Source organism: Pan troglodytes, chromosome 11, assembly GCF_028858775.2.
Source record: "Pan troglodytes isolate AG18354 chromosome 11, NHGRI_mPanTro3-v2.0_pri, whole genome shotgun sequence".
NCBI classification, from domain to species: Eukaryota; Metazoa; Chordata; class Mammalia; order Primates; family Hominidae; genus Pan; species Pan troglodytes.
In genome coordinates, this window is record NC_072409.2 from 60,924,054 (window position 1) to 60,939,541 (window position 15,488).

General features: G+C 47.9%; 1 long non-coding RNA gene across 2 annotated transcripts in view; it reads left to right on the top strand.

Moving 5' to 3' along the window:
* Positions 1 to 15,488, top strand: part of LOC104007884 (uncharacterized) — a 194,025-nt gene that overhangs the window by 1,529 nt on the left and 177,008 nt on the right. The gene's annotated exons all lie outside the window — the stretch shown is intronic.

A 15,488-nucleotide genomic window follows, 5' to 3' on the forward strand; every position in this document is an offset into this window, starting at 1 on the left:
AAGTAAGAGTATAATAGATTTTAATTAAAAAATAACAAACCTGACAAGACCAGTTCAATAAAAGTGTACAGCTTAAAAAAATAAATAAAACAACAACAAAAATATTAAAGTGGTACAGGGAAGATATTGCAGTAGGTGACTGCAGGTGGAAGAAAGGTGTAGATAGGGGATACTGGGCAACCAAGAATATGATCACCATCAGCATCATTATCACCGACCCCTTTCATGGAGGGCTTACTCTGTGTCAGGCCCTGTACCAAGCACCCTGCATGCATCCCTGTAAGGTAGGTATACAGTGTATAAAAAACTCCAAGCCATCTTGGAGTTCTTGCATTTTTAGAACTTAATCTCTTAATTTTAGAAAAGAATTCACTGAAGCCCAGGGGAGTTTGCCTACTTCATGATTTTTCTGGGACAAATTTTGTCCCCTAGGATACACGATCACTTAGAAATTGCACCTTTGCCTGCCTCCTTAAGGCCCAGTGCACATACCAGCAGGATCTCTCCAGGATCTCTATGATCATGGCCTGTACAACCCCTCAGACTTGCATTTTAACTGGGATTGTACTGGTGAAACAGACTGCTCGGGCCTGGACATCTATAGACAGCCCTAGGACCACCATCATCATTATTCCAGAATAGAGGAAAAGTCTGTATCTTTCCTTGAAGATTATATAATCCAGGAATTTGAATACATCAGTCACTTTAGGTTTTTTAAAAATATAAACTTTTCCCTTCCTTACTCCTTGCCAGCTTTTCTTTAATTCCCTTTAATTTCACTTTGTTTGAACTGGACATAAACACTGAATTCTCCAAACTCACTCATTTCAGAGTTACAAAAGAAAGTAATAAAAGAAAACTGAGATTTCATCTACATGAATTTCTCACACATTTACAAACATAACTGCTGCTTGACTTGATTTAGAATATCTTTTTAAACCCAGCAATTCTAGAACTGTAGAATGCTTTCTCTTTTTTCTCCTTTTCCACTCATTCATTCTCCAGATATTTATGTTCCTGGCAATGAGCTAGGCATGGGGGAATACAGAAATGAAAAGAGACTCTGTCCTCCATGAAGTTTATATGTTAAAAACGTATATATAAAATAACATATCAGCAAATAATTATTTCTATGTCAGGATTTTTTTCTTGTATTTTCAACAGTGAAGTTTCCTTGGGGGTGTTGGAATGCGTATTATAATAGTTTTATGATTAAAACCAGCTTGGGCTGTTTTGCCAGCATGTGGTTGTCCCAATTAAATGTTGGCAAAATAAATGATCCCAAATTAATATGAATCATTCCTAATTAAAATAATTTATCACTAAAGTATATATTATGCCACATAAATGTAAGAGGGCTGTTTTCCCCCAAGTTAGTCTTTGTAAATACACATTTTCAAAATCGAAACAAACCAACCGGAAGAAGCATGAAAATTCAGACTGTAAGTGTGCTTCTAGTTTATGCTTTCCTCTGTAAATTCTGCCTAAGAATTTGCTTTATTATCAAAGTTCTCAAAACAATGGCTTATGGGCCTGTAGCCAGAACATATCAGCCTTGTTTTCTGTGCATCCTAAAATAATTACAGTATTATCATTATTAGCTCTAATAAGAAGTAGTGCCTACAGTCAGCTGTTTCAGCGTTGTAGACCACTGTGAGGAGCTGGCCTTTGGGTCTGAGATAAACTCTAACCTCAGACAATCTCTGGGAGCTATTTCCTTATCTGTAAATTGATGAGATTAGATTAATAAATCTCCAATAGTTCCTCCCAAACTCCAAACACTCAAGGGATCTAAAACAAAAGAAAAAAAAATCCTAGAGAAAAAAACTGGGGCAAGACTTGGGTTCTTTAAATACCATCTCATCTGCTGTACATCTACAAATACTGCTCTTTATGGCAGTGAAGGTCAGAAAACCTTAAATCAACATTTAATGGGTAGCAGACACAAATATAAATGTGTTCAAAATCCCTTCCTTAATTTTATGGTCTCGATTTTTCTTTCTTCAAGCTGGTTTGTAGAAAGTGGAATGGGGGTTCAAATAACCTATTCTTTTTCCGTGGTAAATTTTATTATTTTATTTATTTGTTTATTTTTGAGACAGTCTCGCTCTGTCGCCCAGGCTGGAGTGCAATGGCACGATCTCGGTTCACTGCAACAACCCCCGCCTCCCGGGTTCAAGCGATTCTCCTGCCTCAGCCTCCCCAGTAGCTGGGATTACAGGCATGCGCCACAATGCCCGGCTAATTTTTGTATTTTTAGTAAAGATGGGATTTCGCCATATTGGCCAGGCTGGTCTCGAACTCCTGACCTCAGGTGATCCGCCCACCTCTGCCTTCCAAAGCGCTGGGATTAACAGGCGTGAGCCACCGCGCCTGGCCCAAGGTAAATTTTTCACCCTAGCGGGGAGTAAGGTACTTCCTGGCATATGCAGCACAGATTCCCAGGCCCCTCCCCTGGAGATTTTTATTCAAACTGTGCCCCAAGGCAGGGTTTCCCCACCTTGCAGGGTGGAGCTAATCACCTGGCGCTCGATTTAAAATACAGATTGCCGGGTGTCACCCCTGCTCAAGGACCGGGGAAGTTCAGGCTAAAATCACACTCTGTAGGTATTGGGTTCTGCCAGTTCTGGTTTTTCTCACTCTTTCCTGCTGGGAGGGGTGGACCGTGCCGGGCAGAACTGCCAGCCTCCAGGCGGGAAGGAAGGAGGAGAACAGATGGCCCACTGGGGGTAGAGGATCACGTGTTGGACCTCATTCTGGGCTGGATCCAGACCTCTCCCTTTCAGGGCCCAGCCCCTCCAGCTCCAGCGACCCCACCTAGGCACACGGAACATATGTGGAGGAAACCAGTGTTCATTTTGTTGAAAGCAGGGGAATTAGAGAAGGAGGCGAGCTTGAGGAGGGGAGAGGCGGGGCTAAAGGGATAAAGCTTCCAACAATGGCGATGTTCCTGGATTTTGAAATACAATCAGGTAAAGCCCGATCTGGTGGAACGCCCGTGGCCATAATGACAGCTAACACCCAGGGGCTGGAGGGGGAAGGGCGCTCAGGCAAGCGCGAAAACTTGCACGCCGCCCTACTTTGCTCCCGCCCCACTTAGCAGCCTTCCGCAAAACTCCAGCCCTCTCCTCTGCAGCGCAGAAAGGCCGCCCGTTCATGCATATGCAGGAGGATAAGTTTAGCTCGCAGCCCCCCGCGCTCCGACCGGCCCAGCGCGGCACTCGGTGAATCACCCGCGCTCGGGGGCGGGCGCTCGGCTCCGGCCGCGGACTGGCGGGCGACTCAGCCACTCGTGGACCGCGCGCCCCGGCCTGGCATCGCCCTTTTAAAAAGTCTTCCGCAGGCGGCCGCCGCCGCAGCAGCCTGAGGAGGCGAGTTCATCTGAGGACAGTCCCAGTTCTCAGAAATCCCTTCCCTGCTGGAACATCAAGCTCCCTTTACTGCAGTTGAACAAACTGCCCTAGATTGGGGGACCAGGAACCCGCCCCAAACTCGTGCAAGGAGCTCCGGGCGCCCACGCCCACGTGAGCTAACCTTGAAATTAGCCCCTGCACCCGGGAGCGCGGGGGTGGGAGTGGGCGGGGACCGGGGGGGAGCCCCGCGCGGCCCAGGCCCTTGCTTTGCGCTCTCCGCGTGCACGTACCGCCCCCGCCACCCTGTTTCATAACTCTGGCGGTGTTGCATTTTTTTTCTTTTAATCTCCCGGGTAGATGGGTGTGGGGTTCCTGTGTTGGGGAGAGGGCAGGGCACCTTGGCCACCTTCCATCCCCCACGCCCGCGAGGAAGAGGAAAACCTGCCCTGCGGTCCTCCTAGGAACACTGCAGAGTAGGGTGTCGAGATGACATCAGCTTCTAAACATAGCAAGCACCGCACCCCAACTCCATGGGCTGCGGGGGTGGGGAGGGAGTGGGGGAGGCGGGTGCTGCTGTCCCCGGGCGGGGCGTGGCGGGCAGGCCGGCCAGGCTGTGCGGGAGGAGATGACTTTGCAGGAATTGCGCTCCCAGAGTTCGCAGGCAGATCTCTCCCGCGATGGCCCGGCCAAGGGGTTAGGAAACGTTCCTGCCATTCCGTGCTCTCCCCTACCCCACAAGAACCACAGGCACGCACACACGCACTCTTGGATCGAATGTGCCTTTATTTATAAATCAATCCAGCCCCAGCCCAGGTTCGGTCCGGTCCCGGGAGCACCTGCGCCCCGCGTCTGCCTTCAGGCTAAGCCTGCGAGGGGGTCGGTGTGGCCCTCCCAGTGAGTCAGAATGGGCTGTGTTTCCTGTGGTTGTTGTGGAACAGTTTGTCCTTTTTACTCCCCGCCCCCCCCCCCCGCCCCGTCTCCACCCCCTTGGTAAATATAGCGCTCACGTTTCATCATCTCTTTGTCCAACGAGTGCCAGACACCCCGGCCCGCGGCCCCCGCCGCCTCCCTCCTCCTCTCCGCTCGGTTACCTTGCATAACCTCGCGCGGGCAGGCACCGGGCAGCAGCTCTCCCCGCGGCCGCGCCCGCCCGGCACCCAGCGCTTCCCGCCGCAGCACACCCCCAACCCATTCTTCTCCCCTCCCCTTCTTCCAGTTCCCCCTTCTGTACGGCCCCCATGCTCCTGTCCCACCCCCTCTACTCGGCGTCCGGGTACTGGGTCGAGACGTGTGTGGGTGTAGGGAGGTGGATAGCCCTTTTCCGAGCCGTAGGCGTCACCCCTACGCCCAGGCCCAGGCCCAGTGCTGGATCTTGCACTTTCCCAACCTCCCCCTCCCAAGTTCCAAGGTTGCCCTCTCTTCCCCTCCCGAGCGCAGGTGACAAGCTGCTGAGACAGTGTCTGATTCACCGACAGCTGAACCAGCTACTGGTACTTGGGGGTGGGCGTTTGCTGAACTGTTTTCCTCCCACCTCCCCCAACCCCCTACCCCGGTGGGGAGCGGGCTGGAGGGTCGGAAGAGGCAAGGTGGATGACAGCCGAGAAGTGCGTGCCCGCTCTTCCCTCTCTCCCTCCTCCTCCCAGTTTCATTTCCACACATACAGCCACCCACCGGGGACCGGAGGCGGCTAGTGTTCTCTGAACGCCGGGAACTGGCTCTCTCTGTGGTCTCCTGTTTACTTCCCTCCTCCTCTTTTCCCCTCCCTTCTCCCCGCCCCCATCTCCCAGCGCCGCTTCCCGCCCAGAGCAGCTGGGAAACCTGCAGCTGAACACTGCAGTCATGGGACTTCCCTGGCCCCGAGCTGTGCCCTAGGTTTGCCCTGTCCTGTCCTGCCTTGCCCTGTGTCCGCTTTTTTGGGGGCACTTATTTGTCCTGAAAAGGGTCTTGAGGCTCCCTATCCAGGAACGTGGAAGAGGTGACTGCTTCCCTCCCCCTTCCTCTCCTCCTGACTCCCCTGCCAGCTACCTTCCTGTGGGGGCCCTGCCTGGCTGTCTTTTTTGGCCAGGATTCTGGGCCACCCCCACGAGTGGCCACCTGTCCAGGGAGAAGTGGTGAGACAGCTAACGGTGTGTAAGAACTCTGCATCCAGGATGCTGCAGAGCTGGCTTCTTTGCCATCACAGACTGTCCTGTTCGTAACAGGGTGCCCAAAATTCTCTGCCGACCAAGGTTTTCAGGCAGAACCCCAAAACCTGCTCCTAGGGACACACCCTCTCCTTATGGAGTCTGGCAAAACCTTTCCTTTCAAAGCTTGCTTCACAGCGGGGAAGAATGCAGGCTCTCTCCCTAAGTAAGCTGAATGAACAAAGGACTCCAAGGAGGCCGTGGGGGTTCCAGCTCTGGGTGCCGCCTGCCTGAAGTTCACCCCATTTAAAAACCACCTCTTCACCACCACCCTCTGCTCCACTGCCATGGTTACCAGCTCCCTGTCCTTCCCAGCACAATGTTGCACAGAGGCAGAAACAAACAAGGACATTTAAAATGTTCTTTTAAATACCCAAAACACTGCCTTGGTATTTTGGTAGCAGAGAAGAGGGAATAAAAGTCCTGACTGTTTGCTGGTTTCCTTCTGACCCCACGACCCTGAAAAAATCCTTACCCTGGATGGCCTCTCAGCTGCCAAAAGAGGGAAGGAAGCTTGGTGAGATACTAGAGAGTGGAATTCAGAACAAACCCTTGGCAGGAGAATTATTCACCAAGTTAGACTCTTCTTTCTTCCCCCTCCACCCCAGCTGCTTTGAAGTACCTGCCATCAGACTATACCACCTCCGCTTTGTGGCTGTCATCTGCAGGCTCTCCTGCACTCCCCCTCATTCCCCGAAGATTCTAGCACCTGACTCACAGTCCCCCACCTCCACCCAACTCCTATTAACATTTTTGGTGAATTTAGCATCCCAATAGATTAATGACCTATCTGAAACCCTGGTACCTGAACAGCAATCATTTTTTTCCTCCACCCCACTGTCACATGGGTATCTTCAATCTTTTCATCACCAAATAACAGCACCACCTCCGACCATCATCCTCCTTCCTGACCAACACTTCCTTCTCTCCCAGCTTATTTGCTCAAACAACCACATTTGAACAATTCTTTGACCCTATTTTGACTTCCAGTCTACTTTTTCACTGTCTGTCATTGACCTTTCATTCTTACATCTCTCCTACCCACCTTAAGATTTCATGGTCTTTGACTATATCATTCTTTCGCATGCACCTCCCCCTACTCTCTCATTCCTGGGACCATCTGGCCAAACTCTTGATTCTGTCCAGCTTAACACACTGGACAAAAATGACAGGGCTAACGGTTGTCACTCTAAATTTATGATCATACATCTCAAGTGGGCTCTCAACACTGTCCGTGTGCATTTCCCTCGTCAGTTTACTTTCCCACACGCTGAAATGACTATATTGCACCTTCTCTCTTCAAACTTCCAACACCCCTCCCTTCCTCACTCTGAGCTGAGAAACTTGCTGCTTATTTTACTGAGAAAATAAAAGCAATTTGACAAGAACTACCTCCTCTTCCCACCATCATATCTTCCATCCTGCCTACCTTTCCACCCAGACGCTGCCTTCTCTCTTGTCACCTGATATACTGTTCCTGCTCCTGTCTAAGGCAAATCCTTCCATGTGGCACCAGGTTCCCTTCCCCTCTAGGCTATTTAATGACTGTTTCTAAAATTACCCCATCTCCTGCTTATCAAGTTGTTGCTCTGTTCTAAATCATTCACTTAAGCACAAAAAAGTGTCCTCCCTCCTGTCTTTATATGTATACTTGTGCGTTTGTGCCCCCTTGACCCCATATCCTCCTAAACTGTTACTCCATTTGCCATCTTCCTTGTATGCAGACATCTCAAAGTTACCTCTATGTACTGTCTATATGTGCACACCCCCTGTTCTCTTTTTATATTTATCTTTATTTATTTATTTTTGAGGCGGAGTCTCACTCTATCGCTCAGGCTGGAGTGCAATGGCGTGATCTCGACTCACTGCAACCTCTGCCTTCGGGGTTCAAGCGATTCTTCTGCCTCAGCCTCCTGAGTAGCTGGGACTACAGGTGTGCACAACCATACCTGGCTAATTTTTGTATTTTTATTAGAGACGGGGTTTCGCCATATTGGCCAGGCTGGTCTCGAACCCCTGACTTCAGGTGATCCACCCGCCTCAGCCTCCCAAAGTGCTGGGATTACAGGCATGAGCCACCATGCCCGGCCCTCCTGTTCTCTCTTGATCTCACACCAATCAGACGTTCATTTCTGTCACTGGACTGAAACTACTCTTCTCAGGATCACGGATGACCTCCATGATGCCAAGTCTATTGGGCAGTTATTTCACTTCACATCACAGCAAAGAAGGCTAAGGAGTGGACAGTGAAATAGAGGAAAAGAGAGACTATGGTGTCCTAGGAGCCAAGTGAAGAAAAGGAAGAGAGGTGGATTCCTTCTTTTTCTTCTTTGCTACTTTCAGTTCTTCTCCTGGCTTTCTCTCTCTCTTTTTTTCTTTTCTTTTTTTTTTGTACAGAGTTTCACTCTTGTCACCCAGGCTGGAGTGCAGTGGTACGATCTCAGCAGCTCACTGCAACCTCCACCTCCCGGGTTCAAGTGATTCTCCTGCCTCAGCCTCCTGAGTAGCTGGGATTACAGGCATGTGTCACCATGCCTGGCTAAGTTTTCTATTTTTGGTAGAGATTGGGTTTCACTATGTTGGCCAGGCTGGTCTCACAATCCTGACCTCAGGTGATCCGCCTGCCTCAGCCTCCCAAAGTACTGGGATTACAAGCGTGAGCCACTGCTCCCGGCCTCTCCAGGCTCTCTTAAAGTCGAGTTGCCCTGGAGCCCTGTCCTTGTCTCTCTTCCACATCCATACTCACTCCCTTCCTTGTTTCATGCAGCCTCAAGGCTTTAATATCTTCAGGGTTGGTTCCGTGGTTCACACCCATAATCCCAACACCGTGGAAGGCCAAGGTGGGAGGATTGCTTGAGCCCAGGAGTTGGAGGCTGCCATAATCTATGACTGCACCACTGCATTCCAGCCTGGGTGACAGGCTTTAATACCTTTTACATGCCAGGGTTGACCCAATTTTTATATTTTTATCTTCAATTCACACCTCTTTCTTTCTTTCTTCTTTCTTTCTTTCTTTTTTTTGTTTTTTTGTTTGTTTTTGTTTTTTTTTTTTTTTGGAGTCTTGCTCTCTCATCCAGGCTGGAGTGCAGTGGTGTGATCTCAGGTCACTGCAACCTCTGCCTCCTGGGTTCAAGGGATTCTCGTGTCTCAGCCTCCCAAGTAGCTGGGATAACAGACGCTTACCACCATTCTCAGCTAATTTTTGTATTTTTAGTAGAGACAGTGTTTTGCCATGTTGGCCAGGCTTGTCTCAAACTCCTGACCTCAAGTGATCCACCTGCCTTGGCCTCCCAAAGTGCTGGGGTTACAGGCGTGAACCACCGCACCTGGCCCACACCTGTCTCTTGAGCTTCACACGTGACCATCCAACTATCTAGTCATCATTTCCACTTGAATATATGATGGACATCTCCAACTCAACATATTAAAATTGAACTGTGATCATTCCCTCCTAATGCATGGCTCTATTGGCAGCTTTTCCCATGTTAGATAGAGACACTCCTGTGCTTCTGGTTGCTCAGGACAAAAGCCAATGAGTTATCCTTCATCTCTCTTTTAAATGGATACCCATACCCCATAGCCAATCATCCTTCAAGAACTCCTGTTAGTCCTATGTTCCAAATATCTCTACAACCCGGCCCTTCTCACCTTCACTGCCATGCCGTGCCCCTTCCTCTCTTGCCTCGATAACTGCAGGAGCCTTCTAGCTGCTCTGCCTGCCTCCACCCTTGACCTTGCTTCTCTTCTCAACACAACTGCTAAGAGCTAAGTGCTCTTCTTAAAATACATGTCTGGTCACAGCACTCTTCTGCTCAAAACACAGCCGTGACTCTAGTCTCACTCAGAAACTGCTGCTGTCCTCACAGTGGGGTAAGCCTCCTTGTGAGCCTGAAAGGAGACGTCCTGATCTCCCCTACCGCACTCCATTCCTCACTCTGCTCCAGCCCCACTACCCGCCTTGCTCATCCGGGAATTAACCAGCTGGACTCCTGTCTTACAAGCATTCACAGTGGCTCTTCCTTCTACCTGGAATGCCCTTCTCCAAGATCTCAGCGTGGCTCACATCCTGACCTTCGCTGAGCCTTTGCTCACATGTCCCCTCCTAAGAGAGGTCTGTCCTGGTTGGGAGGTACTCCTGGATCTGGAGGTGGATCTCCTTCTCCTGAGTCACATGGGGAACGTATGGCGGATGGGATATTCTTGGAAAGGAAGAATTCATCCTTCTTCCCACTAAGCCTCTGCAACCAACCCACCGGTCCTCTGCAGCATGCTCCATCCACTTCATTCACCTTTTCTCTCCATGGTCACGAGAGATGAACTTGCTTTATGCTTAAGTCTAGTCTTCAGTATTACTGGGGACTTCTGGTCCATTTCTCCTTTCAGTTGGCCAGCAGTTTAGAGAATGAGGAGATTTATTCTTTTCAGTTTAAATCTGGAAAATACTATATAAATGTAAGCCCTGGTGTGTTCTCATGAGGAGGCACTTACTGAGGAAGTGCATAAGCCCCAGGGTCAAGCTGCCTGGACTCTAGCATTTCAGTTCTGTCGTACGTCAGTTCTATGAAACTGGGCAAATTACTTAACTGCTTTTAAAGTTTCTTCATCTGAAAGAGGGTAAAAATAGGGCAGAAATACAGTGTTGTTGTGAGTATAAAATGAGATAAATCATATAAAACTTATGGTAGAGCACCTGGTATTTAATAAACACTGCTTTGGTTTTGATTGCCAGGAAAGCTAAGCTGAAGACAAGGACTTGGGGTCAAGTGATTTATTTGGGAGGTGATCCCAGGAAGCAGGAGTGAGGGAGCAGGAAGCATGACACAGGGAAGGAAGAAAAGCCAATATTTGGGAGCATTACTTTTTCTTTAATTTCTTTATTTTTGAGATGGAGTGTCGCTCTGTCACCGAGGCTAGAGTCCAGTGGCACGATCTCGGCTCACTGCAACCTCCGCCTCCCAGGTTCAAGCGATTCTCATGCCTCAGCCGCCCGAGTAGCTGGGATTACAGGCATGCCATGCCCAGCTAATTTTTAGTAGAGATGGGGTTTCAGGTGATCCACCCGCCTCGGCCTCCCAAAGTGCTGGGATTACAGGTGTGAGCCACTGTGACCATCAGGAGCATTATTGAAATCTCTGATATAGAAATGCTTCTCAGAATTGTCCATCCCAAGAATGGGAGACAGAGGGATTTGCCCTCCAGCACTGGGCCCTCACTGATGAAGGGGTGCTCCAGGAGTTCTGTCCCTTGCACTAGCTTCTCATACCTTTGGTAAAGTCCCTGGGGCAGAAAGTACACAGTGGAGGGGGGCGTCAGCCAGAAATCTACACTCTCTCGGCAATCTTTAATGCAGCTGTGGCTGGAATTGGAGGTGGGTCAGAGCACGTGAAGACACTCAAAGTATCTGTTACAGATGCTTAATATATTTTTTTCTATTTTTATTTTAACTGTTAGATGAGATCATTTAATTCAGTACTTCTCATACTTTACTGTGCATAAGAATCACCTGGGGATCTTGTTAAAATGCAGATTTTGATTCAGTATGTTTGGGGTGGGCCAGAGTTCTACATTTTAACAAGCTCCCATGTGATGCTAATACTAACGGTCATCAGACCACTTTTTAGCAAAGATGTATTTAACTGATGCACATTTATCAAGCACCTTCTATATATCTTTGTTACTGTGCTAGATACTAGTGATAAATATTGTGAACAATACTAGGCTGAATAATGTCTTCCCAAAGATATCCACATCTTAATCCCCCATCTGTGAATGTCACCTTAGGTAGTAAAAGGAATGTCTCAGATGTAACTAAATTCAGAGTCTTTGTTTTTCAATGTATTTATTTATTTAGAAATGGAGTCTTGCTCTGTCGCTCAGGCTGGAGTGCAGTGGTGTGGTCTAAGCTCACTGTAACCTCTGCCTCCCAGGTTCAAGTGATTCCCCTGCCTCAGCCTCCCGAGTCGCTGGGAATACAGATGCCTGCCACCACGCCCGGCTAATTTTTGTAGTTTTAGTAGGGTCGGGTTTCGCCGTGTTGGCCAGACTGTTCTCGAACTCCTGACCTCAAGTGATCCACCTGCCTTGGCTTCCCTAAGTGCTGGGATTACAGGGGTGAGCCACCGCACCCAGCCCAAATTTTATTTTTAAAGATGGCATGTTGCTCTGTTGCCCAGGCTGGTCCCAAACTCCTGAGCTCAAACAATTCTCCCTCCTCGGCCTCCTGAAGTGTTGAGATTACAGGTGTGAGCCACTGTGCCTGGAGAGATTATTTTGGCTTATTAGAGTAGGCCTGATGTAATCACAAGATTTTATAAGAAGGAGGCGGGAGGCTGGAGAGAGAGAAGATGCCATACAGCTGGCTCTGAAGATGGAGGAGGAGCTGTGAGACAAGGAATGAAGGCAGCCTCTGGTAGCATAAAAGGCAAGGAAACAGGCTCCCCTAGAGCCTCTAAAAGGAATAAAGCTCTGCAGACACATTGTAGACGTCTGGCTTCTAGAGCTGTAAGGTAATATGTTTTTGAGATTTTAACCCACCAAGTTTTTGGTAAGTTGTGACATAGCAATTGAAAGTAATATGAGTGTGAACCAAGTGAGGTCTTTATCAGGATATGTTAGGTAAAGCTATGGTAAATATGTGGGTGAAGATAAAAGACTTTTTAAACAATTTTTTTTGAGACAGAGTTTTGCTCTTGTTGCCCAGGCTGGAGCACAATGGTGCAATCTCGGCTCACCAAAACCTTCACCTCCCACGTTCAAGCGATTTTCCTGCCTCAGCTTCCCAAGTAGCTGGGATTACAGGCATGCACCACCATGCCCGGCTACATTTTTTTGTATTTTTAGTAGCGCCGGGGTTTCTCCACGTTGGTCAGGCTGGTCTCGAACTCCCGACCTCAGGTGATCCGCCCACCTTGGCCTCCCAAAGTGCTGGGATTACAGGCATGAGCCACTGCGCCCGGCCAACAATTTTTTTCTTTTTTTAATTTCTTTTTTTGTTTGTTTGTTTTTGAGACAAAGTCTCTCTCTGTTGCCAGGCTGGAGTGCAGTGGCAAGTGATCTCGGCTCACTGCAACCTCCGCCTCCTGGGTTCAAGTGATTCTCCTGAGTAGCTGGGACTACAGGTGCGCACCACCACGCCCAGCTAACTTCTGTATTTTCAGTAGAGACGGCATTTCACCATGTTGGTCAGGATGGTCTTGATCTCTTGACCTCGTGATCTGCCTGCCTCAGCCTCCTAAAGTGCTGGGATTATAGGCAGGAGCCACCGCACGCGGCCAACAGCAATTTCTTTAAAATACATACTAACTAGTTAAAACCTAAATTATAACATTGTTTTGTGGGGTTTATAACAAATAAATGCACTATATGTGACCATCATAGTATAAAGGATAGGAGAGGGGTAAATGGACCTTTACTGTGATAACAAATTTTCTAAATGGTATGTGAATGGTATAATATTAACTTTAAGTGGACATATTGGATGTACAGCAAATTAATGACTACCATGGTATATCTTCCCAAATAGTTCACAGTGTGGTAGAAGACATCTGTCCAAATAATTACAACACAGTGTGGTATGTGCAACATGAAAAGTTACGCAAAGAGCTCTAGGATTCCAAGGAATCAGTGATTAGCGCTGTTTGTGGGTAGGTAGGTAAAGGCTTCCCAGTAGAAGTTGTATTTGAGCTAAGTTGTGAAGGATGATTAGAAGAGGAGAAGAAAGGCATCCCACATTTGGCAAACAGCATGAGCAAAGAAGCGAGAGCAAAATGGTACGGAATGTGTCAGAGCACCAATCATCATCCAATTCTACCTCTGGGAGTGGTAGGAACTATAAACCTGTCAAGAAGGGCCTTGGCTTAGTTTGTGCAGCTATAACAGAATATCACAGACTGGGTAATTTATAATAGTAGAAATTTGGGCCAGGTGCTTATGCCTGTAATCCCAGCACTTTGGGAGGCCAAGGTGTGCGGATCACTTGAGGTCAGGAGTTTGAGATCAGCCTGAGTAGCATTGTGAAACCTCGTCTCTACTAAAAATACAAAAATGAGGCCGGGCGCAGTGGCTCATGCCTGTAATCCCAGCACTTTGGGATGCCGAGGTGGTTGGATCACGAGGTCAGGAGATCCAGACCATCCTGGCTAACATGGTGAAACCCTGTCTCTACTAAAAATACAAAAAACTAGCTGGGCGTGGTGGCAGGTGCCTGTAGTCCCAGCTACTTGGGAGGCTGAGGCAGGAGAATTGCTTGAACCCGGGAGGTGGAGTTTGCAGTGAGCCGAGATTGCACCACTGTACTCCAGCCTGGGCGACAGAACTAGATTCAGTCTCAAAAAAAGAAAAAAAAAGAGCCAGGCGTGGTGGCACATGCCTGTAGTCCCAGCTACTTGGGAGGCTGAGGTGGGAAGATCACTTTAACCTGGGAGGTGGAGGTTGCAGTGAGCCGAGATTGTGCCACTGCATTCCAGCCTGGGTAACAGAGTTAGACTCCATCTCAATAAATAAATAAGTAATAGAAATTTATTGTTCACACTCCTGGAGGCTGGAAAGTTCAAGATCAAGGTGTTGGTAGATTTGGTGTCTGGTAAAGGCTTGCTCTCTGCTTCCAAGATGGCATCTTGTTGCTGTGTTCTCACTTGGGGGAAGAGTGGAAACGGGAGGAAGCTCTCTGAAGCCTCTTTCATAAGGACACAAATCTCATTGACTAGGGTGAAGCTCTCATGACGTAATCACCTACTAGAGGCCCCACCTTCCAATACCATCACCTTGGTGATTAGGTATCAACGTAAGAATGTTAGAGGGAAATAAAACTTCAGAGCAGAGGGATAAGGGTAAAGTTTATATAAGAGCATCTAGGAAAGCTTTTCCTCCATGCTGAGAATCAGTTACATGCAGGGAAATTCTGTTAATTGAGCCACTTTTCAGGTCTCCTGTCTTGGAATACAGTTGCATGAGGATATGATATTTAGCTTTGTTATGAGCATGATTAGAAAGTCAAGAGGATTTCTGAGATATCAACCCAGAGCGCTGTCATCTGTTAAGTATTGCCAGCAATGACCTACTTCTGGTCATGTCATATGAGAAGAAATGTAGTGTTTGTGTTTAAACCATTGCTGGTTGAATGTTCTATTATTTGCAGCCAAAAGTATTCCTTAAAGATATATAGATTGATCAATTGATTGATTTTTTTTTTTTTTTTTTTTAAAGATAGAGACAGGTTCTCACAATGTTGACCAGGCTGGTCTTGAACTCCTGGCCTCAAACTATCCTCCTGCCTCCCAAAGAGCTGGAATTATGGGTGCCAAGTCCTAACAGATACAGTTAGGAAGAAAAGTTTTAGTAGATGAGTGGGGGCATTAGTCAAACTCCAATGACCTGAGGTGTGAACTGGAGTAAACACATATCATCAGAGACTATGGCATGAGTTTTCAAGAAGTTGGCAGGTTAAGGAGAATAGCAGATGTAGGGGTATATCGAGGGAAGGAAGATGATGGGAATAATTTTCTAGATTGTACATACTTGAATATGTTTCAATTGAGGGGAAGGAGCTAGTCATTGGAAAGAAATTAAAAATATATGAAGGATGAGATCATTGATAAAACAAGGTAGAGAAGGGAACAGAGTCTCAAGGACCCAGGAAGGAAAAGGAAAGCCATGTTTTCCTTGGAGGTAGAAAGAAGGATATGAGCCTAGGCTGGGTGCAATGATTCACGCCTGTGATCCCAGCCCTTTGGGAGGCTGAGGTGGGAGGATTGCTTGAGCCCAGGAGATCGAGACCAGCCTGGGCGATATAGTGAGACCTTGTCACTATTCATTTTTTTATTTATTTTTTTGAGCCGAGTCTTGCCCTGTTACCCAGGCTGGAGTGCAGTGGCATGATCTCGTCTTACTGCCACCTCTGCCTCCTGGGTTCAAGTGATTCTTCTGCCTCAGGCTTCCAAGAAGCTGGGATTAC